General features: G+C 35.2%; 1 protein-coding gene across 1 annotated transcript in view; it reads left to right on the top strand.

Annotated features, from left to right (window-relative positions):
* GPC6 (glypican 6) overlaps nucleotides 1-17,214 on the top strand; it is a 1,038,077-nt gene that overhangs the window by 82,239 nt on the left and 938,624 nt on the right. The gene's annotated exons all lie outside the window — the stretch shown is intronic.

Here is a 17,214-nt window from a genome sequence, read left to right as displayed (position 1 = left end):
TTTAAACTGTCTTTCAATACATTTTTATGAATTTCTTCATAAAAGACTTGCAGAAAAAATTAGTCCCAACTCTTAAAGTTAGTTATACTTCTCATAATATTTTCAAATATTCACTTTAAAAGTGGCATATTTTACTTTAAAAGTGGCATATTTTACTTTAAAAGTGGCATATTTTACTTTAATATTATTTGAATTCCAAAATAAATATAGTGACCAGTATTAAATGGACAATTAGTTGTATAGCTTTCTGTCTCCCCTATACAGGGCCAATATTTCTCCAAGCATCAAGTCTATTATCATCTACCTTTTCCATGCCAATGGCATGACTAATTATTTAGAGGGTAGGTGTTTGCCTAATAGTAACAATTAGTTGTGTATGCATGTATCCTGTCTAAAATGTGTGTTATATGCAACACCAACACCCCATTATACTATACAATATAACACATAGCTAATACAATATTTTATACATAGATTATGCTAACATAGATAATACCTATATCTATGGCTTATTATCATAATAATAAATTATTTCACATTGTTTAGGTCCCTTCAAGTTTACCAAGTTCTTTTCATCCACAGCATATTTTTGGGGGTCTCTCAACAATATGTTCAAGACCAAACATATGTTATTATTATTATTTTGAAGAGGAGGAAAGTGAAACGGAAAAACTAAGTAATTTGCACAAGATTGCATAATTGGTCTCCAGTAGAGATGAGCCTCAAACTGAGGTTTGCTGAGCTCAGAGTCAGTGTTCCTGTCTCTACGTAGCGTGGGTGGTGGTGGTAGAACTTGTGGGACTGTGGGCAAAATTGGCCCTCTGATCTTTTTTTTCTCGTTGTCGTTGTTACTCAGTTTATGTAATGTGAAAGCCTTAGTTGGGACTTGCCAGTTGCAGTCCCTGGGAGGTTCCTGCCCCGTCTACTATTACGTGTGGTCCGATTGGTACCTGCTTGCCTTCCCAGTCCCTGTGGGCATTTGAGTCTGTGGCCTCTGCCCTAGATAAGCCTGGCATTCCCTATAATATGTACACATTTTTTCCTCCCTTGGACTTGTTCTGATTACTTATCACCAGAAATATCTTCTAGGCTGCTTTGCAATTCTATTATGAAAATATAGATCATTTATCATTCTCCTAAGAATAGGCACAGACACATAATACAGTGCCTTGCATTCAATGTGTGCTTGCTAAATGCTAATTGATGATGGAAAAGATTTAAATATTTCTCTAAAAAGCAAGATTTTGTAGTTATTAAAATCTATCAAAATTTAATTTTGTCAAAGTCACTTCTCCTCAGTCTAAGAGAAGGTGGCTCAGTTCAACAGATGCAATGTTATCAGTTCGTAAAATCAAACTGGCTGTTATGCTTGGCACTGCATGGGATTTTATCAGGAAAGGTTGGGTTTATGTTGCTGCTATTGACAGAAAAGTTTTATAAAGCCTGTGCATTGGGAAGATTTTTGCACAGGACAGTCTGATGCCACATTTTTTTACTGAAGCCACTTTTCCTCCAAGTGAATATGTTTCTCGTTTCCCTCTCCTTATAGGACTCTTCTTCTAGTCTTTACCAGAGCAATATTTGTTCTTACAGATTTGGATGTCTTCCAGGAGTTCCTACATTTACTTAGCACCAAATATTAATCAAACTACAATTAAGAGGAGTAATTATTGATGAAAATGATGCTTCGTTAACTCTCGAAAGGTAGACTAGACTACTCTAATCCCTTCCCCCCTTCAGGGTTGGATTTTGAATTCTAAACACTGGAATTCAATGCAATGTTTTACTTGTAGGAAGCTCTGTTTTATTTGAAATTTATAAAGGAAGTTCTGTGAGGTAAAACTGCTGTACAAGTACTTTTTAATGTAAGTCCGTGTATTAATCAGAACAGCTGCGTGGGTTACTAGGTAGATGGTAACACCAGGTGGCAATAAAATGTCTTCCTCATTACAGTCAATAGCAATGAGCTGCAGAGACCTCCTGTATGTGATGGCCTTTCTTGACAGGCATCCTCACTTGGTGGTAGTGAAAATGAGTATGGGTTGTATGAAACCATTTCAGCACCACCCTGAGCTTAATAGTGCTGTCTTTCATTGCCTGTTAACAAGCTGCGCTGGTGCCATAAAGTGTTCGAGCTGACAAATGCTGTCAAAGCTCCCTCAATGCAAAGATTTTCTGCTGTATTTAACACGTTAACTATTATTTTAATGATGCCAAAGCACACATCAGTTGTTGTTTGTTCAGCACACAGTGTGGTCTCTGGAGCCATCCCGTTAGCCACCAAGTACAGTCAATGGCCCATTCCAATGTCCTTAAATGGTAAAATTCTTCAATTCAAAGCTGTGCAATTATGCTGACTCTTGACAATCCATTTTCTTTCAGAAGTAAAATAGATATACATGCCTTCTGTGAAATTGTTGAGTTTGTGTAGTTTGGTGTTCAGTGCATAATATTAGACATGGATTTATCATAGAGACTAAGGCACAAGCGTAGAATGATAACTCCATGAAGGTTTTCTTATGAGATATCCATATGTGGTTCAGGGTTCAAGTTTATGAATATATAGCTACTTAATACTAGTTTACCAGTACCACTATGATTACTAATGAATACATGCATCGTGCTTATTCTGTACCAAGCACTGTTCTTAGTGCTTTACACATATGTATTTCTTTAAATTTCACAAAAAATTTATTTATTAGATGGCAATTTCCTTGTTTTACAGATTAGAAAAATTGAGGTATAGGAGATCAAATAATTTGTTTGATGGAGGTTCCTTAAAAATTAAAAAATAGAACCATCATATGATCCATCAACTCTGCTTCTGGGTATTTATCTGAAGAAAACAGAAACACTAATTTGAGAAGATATATACATCCTCATGTTTATTGCAGCATTATTTACAATAACCAAGATATGCAAGCAACCCAGAGAGCCATTGTTAGATGAATAAAGATGTGATATGTATAAACGAGAGTATATGTGTGTGTGTATGTATATGAATATACATCTCTCTGTTTCTCTCTCTTGATCTATATCATCTATATCTCTAGCTATATTATCTATAGCTATAATAGCTATATCTATATCTGTATCTGTAATGGAATATTATTCAGCCACAAAAAAAATGAAATCTTGCCTTTAACAACAACATAGATAGACCTAAAGGTTATTATGCTCAGTAAAATAAGTCAGACTGTGAAAAACAAATGCCATATGATTTCACTTATATGTGGAATCTGAACAAAACAAACAAATGAAGCAAAATGCTCAGACTCATAGATACAGAGGAGAATCTGATAGTTGCCGGAGTGAGTGGAAAAGTTAAAAGGAAATAGGAGATACAGATCTCTAATTAGAAAAAAAATAAATCACGGTGATGGAATAGCATAGGGGAAGTAGTCAATATTATTGTAATAAGTTTGTATGGTAACAGGTATTTACTGGACTTATTCTGGTGATCACATCATAAGGAATATAAATGTTGAATCATTATGTTGTACACTCAGAACTAATACAATATTGCATGTTAACTATTCTTTGACAAAAAAAAAAAAAGTAATTTGTATGCTGCCATACAGATGGGATATGGTAGAACCCAGATATTCAGGTTCCAAAGTTTGTGCACGTAACCAAAATTAATGCATTAAATCGACTGAAATGACATCAGATACACCCTTGGCATTGAAGGAGAGCACACGTACCGAGTGCCTGCCTGTCTGATGGAGATTTTTTTTTACAGTTAACAAAGAGAACAGATTTCTTTTATAAATGTAGTTTAGGTTCACAGAGTTTAGATTACTGTTCTGGTCACGTTTTCCAAGTCTGAAAATGGAGAACAGTTGGAGCAGGAAAAGTGGACGTTTCTGGGTTCCATTATCCTTCTCTTTATCATGGGTCTTTCATCTCCCAAAGCACTGCTACGGTATAGTCTGCAACCTCAGATGGCGCTACATTCACAGCAGAATTGAATTTCATTTGCTGCCCTTAATAACTGTAGGGCATGGAAAGGACTTACTAAAGATTCTTCTTGTTTATTTGTATTTTGCTAACTTAAACTTTAATATTTTATAACACCATGAGGAAGCTACTGATTTTAAGAATTAGGATTCATGTTTTATTTTCCTTTTTGATTCTCTAAGTATAAAGCAACAAGTAATGAAAGAGTGATTCCAACTGTGAGGTTATTATACCCAGTGAGTTGAATACAGGGATTATAATTCACAAGTAACTGATGACTGAATGGATATAGAGGAAGAATGAAAAGGTAGATTTTAAAGGTAAATATACAACAGTAATAATCTCTTCAATAAGACATGTATGAATCTAAAATTTAGACAGGAAGCCACACCAGAAAATCAGGCAGTTTGGATTTTCTCTTCGTCCTAATCAGTGTCTCCCTTCCTTTTCTGGTTGGTGTCACTAAGGCTTCTTATATATATCTCTGATATGTGTCTATTATAACAGACCTTTTGAATTGCACTTTATTTTCCAGGCAGTGATTTCTGTCCTAAGCTGAATTTTAGAACATGAAGGATGATTCACATATTTATGTTCTAGAATGTAGGCTGAGAAGAAAAATTTGCTCCTTTATTAATGAGAGCCCTTTAACATTTTGTATTCTCAAACTTAATCATTTGCTTGTTTGAACTAAAGTCATCTTCCTTAATCACCATCATTAGTGCCTGTCCATGACTGATTTTCTCTGAATTTTATAAGCATGTTAGAATTTAATGCATTTTACATTCCCCATTAGGGACTATTGGGGAAGATATTATTCAATATTTTACTGTACTAATATATATTTTCAAAGCATCAAAGCATAGGGTTAACTATAGGAATGTTCTGCCTCAGTGGTGGAAGGGAACCCTGATCCTGAGTGGTTCCCAAATTGGTGCGACAGTGGTGTTGGGGCAGGGAGAGAGCAACTGGCTGAGCGAGGTGACCTAGTCTTGATGCCATTTGATAGATTAAGTTTCACAGGAGATTTCAGAGTTTACTTCCCCAAAGATGAGGAATATACAATAGTCTGCATGAGTCTTGAACCTTTCCAGTGATGAATAGTTCATTCACTAACTTTTGGAAATAGCCCCTTACACTTTGGGAATCAGTTAAAAATTCTTTATGCCCAACAAAGTGACTCATTACATTCATTTGTTCCTAGTTCTGATCTTTAAGACGACACAGAATGAGCCTATTCCTTTTCTACCAGGTGATCTTTTAAATATCTGTAGCCATCTTAATATTCCTAATGATTATTCTCATGCACATTGGGTCATGCAACTGTTTCCCATATTCCATATTTTGAAAATCTCTCATGATCACAATTCTCTTTCTTTGTATCTCCTGCATGTACAAATAGACCCTGCATTCCAAAAAGAAACTCCACAGTCACCCACACACATATAGCACCTTCTGGTTTCCCAAGTGCTTATTATATGTTTTCTTGATTTATCTTCTGACAGACACAGACCTCTCGTTGTGTACTCATTTGTCGTCTTTCTCCCAAATAGACCAGAAGCTCCAGGCAGGCAGGATCCTACCTTGTTTCTTGTATTCCAACTCCATGCACCGTGCTTTGTACACAACATTGACTTAATAAATAATTGTTGAATGAGTGAACCCCACCACCTACCTCAGGGTGGGAAGTGGCAACTGAATCAGCAGTCAGAGGTAGAGTAAGTTTCAGAGTTTGCAGGAGTGGTCAGTTTTGCAAAATGCTCAGTAAAATGGTTTCGCAAGTTCGTGTTTGTTTATTTGTTTGTTTCAGCTGCTTCTGATTTTTCTTGGGCTTAAAATGACTATCAGAGTATCCTGCATACTCAAAGAAATGATGAAATGATATTTTAATCAAATAGAGGCTTACATGAATAAAACTCCCCTTTTCTTAATTTATGAAGTTAGGAGGTTTTCTTTGTCTGTTTGTTTGTTTTAATATGTTTGAAAGCAGTATTAATCTAAAAGAATAAATAGATTAAACTATGTGTTGGAATATTAAAAGAAGAAAATTCAGTGAAAGTGTTGATTGGGTAAATGTGATGTGAGGTTTAGTTAATAATAATTGATTCAAAAACAAACATTTATTTAAATGTCTTAGATGTTACGAGCATTTTTCAAGGCTCTCGAGAAATAATATTAATGAAACAGTCCGTACTATTATGGGTCTTATATTCTACTTGAGGAAGACTAACAACTCATAATCAAATAAATAAACAGGACAGATGAGGCATTAAAAAAAAAGACATGTACAAAGCAAAGAGCAACATGCTGAAGAACATCAGGGAGGAGGAGATACAATGTCATTCTGGGTGGACCGTAGATTCTAGGGGACACAAGGGTAAACTGGGAGACTCATTGGAGGTATTGAAAGTAAGTTAGGAGAGAACGATGGTGGCTCAGACTAGCATAGTGACAATGGTCATGAAGAAAAGTAGATGGATTCGACATAGGTATTGGAGGTAGCACTGACAGGTCTTACTGAAGGATTGGATGGGGGATGGTGTAGAAGGAAGAGAGGAAGTAAGGGTGGCATTTACCATATAATGACAAGAAATTGAGGAAGAATATCCTACGAAATTCTGTTCCTGGAACCATCAAGATTATTGTCTTTATATAAATGGACATCAGGGTTCATAAAGTGATAGTCCCACATTGAGGTACAACCATGCAGTTTTGAGGTATACGAGAAAAGTCTTAAAAATGTCTCATCCCTTTTCAATCCTAAATCTTAGTAGCCTTCTTTTACATAAGTCTGAAGGAATAATGCAGACACTAGTCAGTCAATGATACACTATTTTTTTTTCCTCTTTCACAGGTCTCCCTTACATTTATTCAATCCATTATAATATAAATGTATCTGATACCTGTTGTTCCTTAGTCCTGTGAAATAATGGTAACTCTTCTCTACTCCTGCGCAGCATTTGACCAGCACATGCATAAATTTGCTTAGCTTTCCAAAACAGCTCAAGGTTTTGCAAAGATAAGACAGTTCATTTACATAACCTGGAGTAATTTGGCTGGCAAACTCAAGGAGATATAGTGTGTGGATCCAGTTTAACACATTCATTTAAACTGGCTGACTCCCATGTGTTCCCTGTGCTTGCAGAGGGTCCCATCTGTTTGGTTTCTGGCTAGATCCCACTGAGCCTGTGAGCATTAACATTTCTTATTGCAGATGCCCAGTGCTTCATCATTGGTTTAGGGTGCCCCAGATACTCACCAGTAACATCGTTAATTAGTACAATTATGTAAGTGGCAATTGTCTAGAACTATGACACCTGCCTGTTAGTAATCATCACTCAGATGATGGCAAGAGCCAAGACACTCTTTCTTGCATTTTTCCCTTTTTGCATCATGTTGGTTTTATAACTCCACAATGCCTTCTCCATTGCCCTCAAACTACTCAGCCCCTCATAACGACTTCCCAGGACCTCCCATAGAATTATCATCCCTTTATCTCTGAGAAGAGCTCTCCATGACAGTTGAACTAGACTACTTGACATTTCCTCAACAAAACCTTTGTTTTCACCCTTTGCACCTTTGCTCCTTGGGTTCTTTCTGTTTGGAAATACCTTTTCAACCCCTTTATCTCTGTCTGTCAAAGTTTGTACTCATTTCAAATGCCTGCCTAATGCTCCATCCTTTGATCTCCCAATAATTTGTTTGTTCCTCTCTTTTGATATTTTACCGCTTACCTTTGTCCTAAGTATACATGTTAAGGATTTTATTGCCTCCTCCTCGTAAAACATGCTTTAAATTGTTTCTGTGCCAGCAGTACCTTACACACAGGATGTTGCCAATTAGAATTTGATGACTTTAAATTTTCAGTGTCTAACTATGGTCTAATTGTAAGAGACAGAAAAAAAGAAAAGAAAAAATAAATCTCAGGGCAGAGTTTTGAAATGACCAAGCCAGAGGCATACCTCTCCTGTTCCCATTTTCCATCATCAAGGGATCATTCTGCCATCAAGGTTATTCTAATGTTTAATCTTTGTTGCTCTTCTATGGTTAAAGTGGCCTAGCCTCTTTGCTTTCCGAGTAGAAAATAAATACAATGAGAGCAATGCCTTGTTGTGGGCTGGACTGGGGAGAGGCCAGGTGTATCTTTAGAAAGGGCTGCGAATAGAGAGCCCAGTGAACTTGTTCCATCCCAGGACATGCTTTCTGTTGGATTATATTGTTTCCCTTTGAATTCTCCGCAGCCAGTCAGGTGTTTTCTTACTTATGTCCCTTGAGGAAAGCCAGTTAATCTAAGATTAGCCTGACAGTCCCTATTTTCCAGGTCTCTGGTTTCATCAATAAAGTAGGTTACATCTTTTTTGAGCTCCATTACCTCCTCCATATTGTGGCTTATTCTTTCCATTTTTGGCTATGTTCCCACTTCCTATTTCCACTTTTGAATGGGACCATTTAATTCAGTAATTGCTGGGACTATAAATGCCTGACAATCTTTTTCGTGTAGGTTTTTCCATCTCATTGCTCTTCTGGTTGCGACCACTGACTTTTAACTGAGTCAGGTGACCAATGGTGACACTCAGAATCACTAATGAATTGCCATTTTTATTCTCTTTATTTATTTATTTATTGGGGAATATTGGGGAACAGTGTCAGTGTGTTTTTCCAGGGCCCGTCAGCTCCAAGTCAAGTTGTCGTTCTTCAGTCTAGCTGTGGAGGGCGCAGCTCAGCTCCAAGTCCAGTGACCGTTTTTAGTCTTTAGTTGCACAGAGCACAGCCCACCATCCCATACAGGAATAGAACCGGCAACCTTGTTGTCCAGAGCCCACACTCTAACCAACTGAGCCATCTAGCTGCCCCTCCAGCAGCTCAGCAGCAGCTCCTTGTCTTCAATCTAGTTGTGGAGGGCACAGCTTGCTGGCCCATGTGGTAATCGAACCTGTAACCCTGTTGTTAAGAGCTCGGGCTCTAATTAACTGAGCTATCTGGCTACCCCATATTTACTTTCTAAATAGTAATGATTAGCTGATTTATTTCACTTATCATAAAAGCCTATTTTCTAGGAATTTGGGAAAAATTTATAAAGACCGTTACTTGTTTTATGCTAGAAGCAGTATCTTTAAAGTAGAATGTACACACCCCCATGGGGGATGTTGGAGCTATCCCATTATATTTATTTTTATATCATGCCTTTTTATTCCTATTTTAAAAATACATGAAATATTTGCATAGTAGGACATGAACATAGTTTATAACAATGTATCCATCCATACTTAGGTGATTTCACTGATAGGGATGTGTGATCAAAATGTTTAGGGACCATTGGTTTTCAGAGCATTGAGTCTGGAGTCAGACCTGGATTCCCTGCTCCTTGTCCCCTTACTAGTTGTATGACCTTGGACTAGCCATTTAGTCTTTTTGAGTCTTATGTCCTCACCTGCAGATTGAAAGCAAAGCCATTTCATAGGGTTGTTGAGAGGTTTCTATGAGGTAATGTGTGTGAAGCAGTTAGCAAGTACATTGTACATTGTGTACTTGTTACTATGGTTATTCATAGTTATTATTGGTGTTATTGCTGATGTAGTTATTTTGCCCCATTTTCCTATTATTTCTCCATTGTTTTATGATACCAGGGGGACTGAGCTTACTCTACATGTCAAATACTAAAAAAACATCTCATACTAAACACGTTAAAAATGTGAATGAATAAAAATTAGAATTTACAAAACTACATACACGCACTCCCCTCCCCTATTAAAATTAATAATATAAATAGGTTTTATAATATAATATATTTGCATTACTTTTACAAGAAAAGGAGCAAAGTGATTCACTGGAGCTTTAAAAATCATTGAATCCATAATATATTCAATAGAGCCATTTTGTTGGTAAAGTTAGCTTATGATGATGTTAAATTCTTCTGGTATTTTAGAAATTAAACTCTTTTAGATAATGCTTATCATAAGCCTACATTTGTTGACCATGGCCACACCATGCTTGGTTTTAAAGCGATGTTCTGGTACACGATGTCTTGAAGAATAAAGAGCTTACTATGCATTTATCTGGTATGTTTGCTGAGATCTGAGGATGTAAGAGAATTCTTCAGTGAGGTAAAAAGAAGTTCACCATAGTTTGCAAGACTGGTTCATGTGGAATTTATAAGAATGGACTGACCAGAATGCCCTTTTAAAATTCCGTAGTTAATCTCTTTATTGAAAGCTGCTGGGCTAGTTGATTAAGGAAGCCTTATGGGATGACTGCTTTGAGTGTCATACAAATGAAGCTGAATTGTTGCTAAGTAAATCACTATAGATCAAAGTGTTTTGTGGTCAGAGTACTGCAGTTAATTTTTTTTTTTTCATTAAGTTTTAAAAAGAAGGTGAAGGGTTGAAGAATGAAACACACCAAATTTGACATCTATGATGTCCATTTACATTTAAGCACTTTTTAAAGGATCTAATTCGAGCAATTGGGCAGGTAATGCAGGAAAGCATAAATGGGTAAATGTAAAGCTAAATCAATTCATAATTGTTTCCTCTTTAGAACTGCCCAGCTTCTTCTTAGCCCTTAAGAAATGAGTAGGTATGTAGAGAAGACTTCAAGTGTGCCCAGGGAAACTGAAGAAGCACATTTGTTGACTTGTCCCTGGTATAAAATCGCTATTGTCATAGTCACTTCAGCATTAAGGGTATACAGGACCTAAGGGTACATTAAGGTACAACAAAGGAACGAGACAAACAAACAAAGAAACAAAAACTCAGACACAGACAACATTTAATGGTTACCAGAGGGTAAAGGGGGAGGGGGATGGTACATGAGGGTAAAGGGGATCAAATATATGGTGAGGGAAGGACAACTGACTCTGGGTGGTGAACACGCAATGTGAGATATAGATGATATAATGCAGCCTTGTACACTTGAAACCTATGTAACTTTACTAACCATTGTCACCCTAATACATTTTAATTTTTTTTTTTTTTAACAAAAAAAGGTACCCTGTGGCGTTAGGCATACTAAGGAATGACATTTTTGTCTTTTGTGACCCCCTAAACGATAAAACTTGTATCTTGTTCATCTTTATTGTCCAGTGGCTAAAATAGTGTATGAATACATTTGGAGGGATTAAATGAATACATGAATGTATGTTTTGCTGGGTTAGGATAACAATGAGGAAAGAAATAAGAAAAAAAAAAAAAAGACTGAAATAGTGGACTGAAAATGGAAATTGAATCTACCATAAGAATTTCACCTGGGTTTTTGTTCCATAGTGTGATTTCACTTGTTGTAAAAAGTTCAGACATAGCTATGTTGAAATTTGTTTCTGTATAGTGTATAGCATTATGTATGTATATTTAATGATGTAATAAATGCAGCTTTGGGAAGGACTCACATTTTGACATATGCATTTTAGTATTTTCCAGGACAACTCCTAAAAACCCATTTTACAATGCTCATTTGACATACTAGTAAGTAATGATCTTTATTTCAGATATTAAAGTCAACAAATATATAGTAAATGTCTCATTCAAGGTCATAATGAAAACCAGTGTTAAACTTAGAAACAAAATCCATAAAACTGGGTGTCATTCTAATGCTTTAGCTAGAAACTTGCAGCCTACCTTACAGAACCAGAATAAGACCATTACTGATCATTGATTCTTCTAAAGCTGATCAACACCATTGGTCTATTTCTATAACTTTGATATATTATCACCATTGTTACCACCATCAATGTATCCATTTGGTTGACTAGTCATACATTAATGTTAATTTATTATCCTCATTTTTCCATTGGGGATAAGCGTAGTTTCTACAAAGGGACAAAAATAACACAGCAAATATTACTTGCTTGGTGATATTCTTTTTGAACATGCAGGGAAGATGACTTACAGAAGCATCAAATGCATGAAAGAAGAGTACACATCAAGTTTTTATGAAAGTAAGTGTGAACAAAGTGAATTCTTTAATACCTAACTAATTTAAGAAATGGCCTTAGATTGCATTAGACAACATAACTCACTTGTGTTTGGACTTCTTTATGCTGATGCAACTGGATCAGGAAGCAATAATTTCATCATGCTTGATCATCTTCAAGTTCTGTGGTGACATATTTTTTTAAGTTTAGCTGTCTTCCTGATGTTTCAACACACTGCAAATGCATTAGCAAATACCTTCTAATGTGAATGCACATTCCAATCATAAAACGTGGTGAGAGAAAGGATTTTAACATTGTCTTCAGTATTATGGTGATTATGTTCTCAGTTGTTGTTTATGTCCTGTGAAGGATGAAGGACGATGCTTACCGAATACTGGGAACGTCCTAACCTAGATTGCGGTGCTTCTCCATACCAGTGGCTACCCTAATAGAACTGCTGCCAGGCACTACAGATTTCCTTTCTTCTACTTCCTTTTCTTTTTTAATGATGCACTTGCACTGTATCCTGTAGCCTGGGATCTTTGATCTTTATTTTTTTAGCTCTGTGCTCCTAACTCAAGCCTCCTGTTGCACTGCAGGCTCACCCCAGAGAGAGATGATTATGTGAAAGTTGTAAATGCTCCGGACAGTAGGGCAGCCTTTCTGGGACTTTTATGAAACATTAACCATACCAAGATGTACCATGCAAAAGCAAGGTCCTGTGAATAAACCAGTGCAGGTAGAGCTGCAGGCTCTTCTCTGCAGGATGCACACTGCTCTCACCAAGTGAAGGCTCTGAGGTGTCCTGCACTTGTAAAATCCTTTGGCTGTTCAATCCAGACTTTGCACAACTTCTTTGACCGTGGAACTCGTTTTTGTTTTGTTTTTTCTTTCATAAAGATTTTTAATAAACCATAATTTGCTGAACTCTTTCCTGTGCATGATATAAAAATGGAAATTGGATTAGGGGCTCATGAAGGTGAACCAAAAGTTCCAGTGGTGTGTTCTTCTCTTTGTCAGTACTGATTGGCCAATAGGAGATGTCTGCGGTTTGTTCTTCTAGTTGCAAATACACATAACATCCCAACATTATTAGAGACAGACCATTATAAACTAAAGAAAATTAAGTTTTAGATTAAAAAAAAACACACTTCTTGAATGTTTTGTCCAGTACATCATGAATTTTTGTAATAGAAACCATTTATAAGGTAATAGTTGTATGCTTCATTTTCAATACCTTGTTTTTTTTAGCCCTTTGAATCCTCCTGGCCTCTTACTTGCATTATTTATTTGCCGGTAAAGATACTGCTCCCAGATGTAGGGTATGAGGTTAACTGTGACCCTTCCTCTGATTAAAGCGTCAGGCTGTGCAAATTAGTAGTGTTCCCATGATTGGATGCATTTTGCCCCGTGGCACCCAGAAATCACTTCAGAAACAAAAACGTCTCCTTCTATATTTGTTCAAAGCAGTTCAGAAAATAGTTTGTCTTTTAGTGATATTTTTGATCGACTACAAAATATATAAAGTTAAACTAGATCTTGGTAGGATAAAACATTCTGTCATGCTAACTTTTTCCTCCCCGCGCTAGCAGCAAAGAAAGCCCATTGAAATTTAATGAATAGAAACTAGAATCACATTTCTTCTTAGTTTGGTCTTTTATTTTCTCCCTTAGGCTTAGTATAAATGAGTAGAGTCACAAACACAGGGAGATTTTTTTTTTCTTCCATAGAGAATATGTAGGTCACTAATGTCACCGGTTTGTGTCTGAAATAACATTCAGCTTAGATACGCTGCCAGTAAGTCACCATCAAAGCATTAGCTTCAATTTTGCAGTGACTGAGTCCTTGGTGGAGTAATGTGCTGAGATGTGACATTACGTTTGCTCTATGTGTTATATTCCTGGCATCAACATAATTTGAGTTTTTATTAGGTTGGAAAAGAAATGAATAAATCCTAGCTAACGTACATTGATAATTGTTCTCAATTTAGGAGCTGCTTTAAGTTATACGAATCTTTTGCCAAAATGTAGGGAGTGGTGTTGATCTTTGCAGTCTCCCAGAACATACTAGGATTTCTTTTTCCCCCCCATAAAAGTCACTAAATTGTGTCACCGACAGATAGGATATGAAGGAAAATTTCAAGATTCTACCCTGTTTTAAATACTAGTTTCAGAAAACAAAATATTTTTATTTCTGCACAAACTTTTAAGAGCCTTATTCATTAAATAGATTGGTTCTTCCTCTGAAGACTACACTAAATGTTGAGTATAAAAATGTATAATGCCCTAGAAAAACATCTAAGATGGTTATTTTAATATAAATTCTCTGTGTGACTAATTTGCCAGGCAGACTATTTATACTGATACATTTGATGTGGAAATATGCCAAGCTTTAAAACTTTCAAGAGAACATGTTTAGAAAGTTTCAGTTAAATACTTTGCTAGATACCAATTTTCTAAGAATACTTACATTAATACTGAAAGACACTTCTTAACTTTGTACAGAAAAAATAAATATTTTAAGTTGAGTGACTCTGCTTTTTCCTTCTCATCTTAGTATTAATGTTCCTTGAATCAGACATCAGTTTTAATTTTTCCTCCTTTATACTAATGTATTACAAATATTTTTGTCCCCAAAATCAAAGATGACTTGAGCTCAAGCTGATATAAAATAAATATTAATTAGTGAATTAAATTCACTAGCCATTAGGTAAGTATAAAATTTATGTAAATTATTGGTTTAAATGCTGATAGAAAAAAATGCTAACTAGTACTTTATTGTAATTTTATATTCTATAGTGTTTTTTACTTTTCCTTGTGCTTAACTTTAAGAACCTTATGAGAGAGTGTTTATTCCAAATGACCATTTTATATTATAGATGAGGAAATAAGCTGAGTCCAGTGAACTGGAATATAAGTATATAACATAATTTATTTATTTATTTTTGTTTTAAAAGAAAATAAACCCTCAAATGTCTTAATAATTATGGTGCAATTAATGTTTTTGGTTAAAGTTTCTAAAGCACACTCTATAATGTAGCCAATGATTTTCTTGGGTATATAATTACAAAGCACTGACCTACGCTAATTTTAATATGTCGATGTGGTTCTGTACCTTAGGATCTAAAATACTCCATGACCTTCAGAATTTCACCAGTTCATTTATCATTATAATCTATACTAACCACAATACAAACTCTGCATTGTAGAATATGTTTTATTAAGACCAAGAGAACCTCAAGTAGAGTGAAATATACTTACGTTTTGGCTTTAAACATCATGAGAAAGGCTAAAACAAGTATTAAGAAGATATTAACCTACCTTCATAACCAAGTCCATCATCTTGAATTTGAATGAATCCATGAAGTGAGATGCGCCCCGTACATTTGTGAGTTGTGTTTACTATATTCTTTATATTGCTTTTTAGATGAAGACACAAAATCACATGCGTATACACACTTACAGACACATTTGTGGAGGCACAAATAGAGAACAATAAATGAAGTCTGAAATGTAGCTGAATCCTGGAAATTTGGATCAGGAACTTCTTTGTGATGAAGTAAAACACATAGGTAATAAACATATGTCTTAATGGACTATTTGGTAGCAGCAGAATTGCATGTAGAAAGTAAAAAGACATTTCCTATAATCAAATTCTTATTATACCTTTAAAAAATTCAAATGCAAGCGTGGTAAACTAATCTGAGAAACAGCAAGTGGCATTCCCAACAGGCAAAACATCAATTTTATTATGTTCATAATAGTGATTGCAGTTAAATAAACTAATATTATTAGAGCCTTAATGAACAATATCTCATGCATTTTGCTATAAAATAAAAATGTAAGATGAATATTAATGCATTATATAATTATATAATAGTGTTTGTAGGACAATCTGAAACATATTTTACAACCCTGAAAAGTAGACAATCACTATAAGGTGATTATTTTAAGTGATTTTCGTAGACATCTTTTACTATTCAAAAACAGTTGTTTCACATTTTCTTTTCTTAAACAATATGTGTTTACATTTAGGTGACAATAATTTTCCATTTCATACTTCATAGCCATCTGACTAAAAGAACATCCATTTTAAAGTAAGGCTGTAGAATTATAGATTCATCAGATTTTTGCAGATAAAGAAACTGACACATAAAGTATTCCAAGGGTTAGGTTACTTGTTTATGACTGGTCTGTAGGTTCCCAACCTTTAGAAACACCAAGTCACAGAATTACCTCTGCTTCAACTCAGAATTACCAAGTGTGCTTTACAGAATTATTAGTAATACTCTGGATTTATATTTGCCAATTTCCTTTTTAAGAATATTAATTATATATTTATATTCATGCAGAGATTAAAACAAAGTAGACAATATGCAATTATTTTCTTTTGTACTGTACAATCATTTACCTTTTTTAAAAACACGTTTCTCTGAGGCAGTTATGACTGATAGTGATACTTGCTTGCACCTCAAAAATTCGTTTTTGTTTGACAGTTTCTCAAAAAGTTAAACACAGAATTACTATATGGCCCAGAAATTCTCCTCCTAGATACATATTTAAAAGAGTTGAAAATAGGTACTTGAACATGAACATGTGCACTCATGTTCATAGCAGCAAAACTCACAGCCAAAAGGTAGAAACGTCCCAGATGCCCATCAGCAAATGAATGGATAAACCAATTGTGGTCTGTCCATTTAATGGAATAATATTTGGCTATTAAAAGGGACGAAATACTGATAGATGCTAAAATATGGATGAACTTCTAAAACATGGTACTAAGCAAAAGAAGCCAGGCACAAAAGATCCCATACTATGTGATTCCATTCATATGAAACATGTAGAACAAATAAATTCATAGCTACAGAAAGCAGATTTGTAGTGACCAAGGACTAAGTGGAGGTGGAAGTTAATAGTAACTGTTTAGTGGGTATGCAATACTTTTCGGTGTGACGAAAATATTTTCATCTAGGTAGAGGTGGTGGCTACAAAACATTGTGAATATAATAAATGCCACTGAGTAGTTCAGTTTAAAATGATTGGTTTCATGTTATATGAATTTCACCTCAATACATTAGTTTTTAGAAGAATGGGTATGGCAGTGTTCCAAGAAAATTTTATTTGCAAAAATTTTACTGCTTTTAGTATCGAGTGCTATGCACTTAATAAATTAATGTTACTAATGCAGCATTGTGGATTATTTAACATTATTTAGATTATGGTAATTTATAATTTCTGAAACAAAAAAGCTAGCATTTCAAACAATTGAGGTATTATTTAGCTTAGTGAATTCTGACAATTTACCTTTTGCAAAATTTTTGGTCTCAATAGAATTTGGTGTAGTCT

Source organism: Rhinolophus sinicus, chromosome 16, assembly GCF_057876585.1.
Source record: "Rhinolophus sinicus isolate RSI-liver-muscle chromosome 16, RSI-T2T, whole genome shotgun sequence".
Taxonomy (NCBI): domain Eukaryota; kingdom Metazoa; phylum Chordata; class Mammalia; order Chiroptera; family Rhinolophidae; genus Rhinolophus; species Rhinolophus sinicus.
The sequence above is the reverse complement of the archived record's forward strand: the minus strand, read 5'-3'. Positions and strand labels throughout refer to the sequence as shown.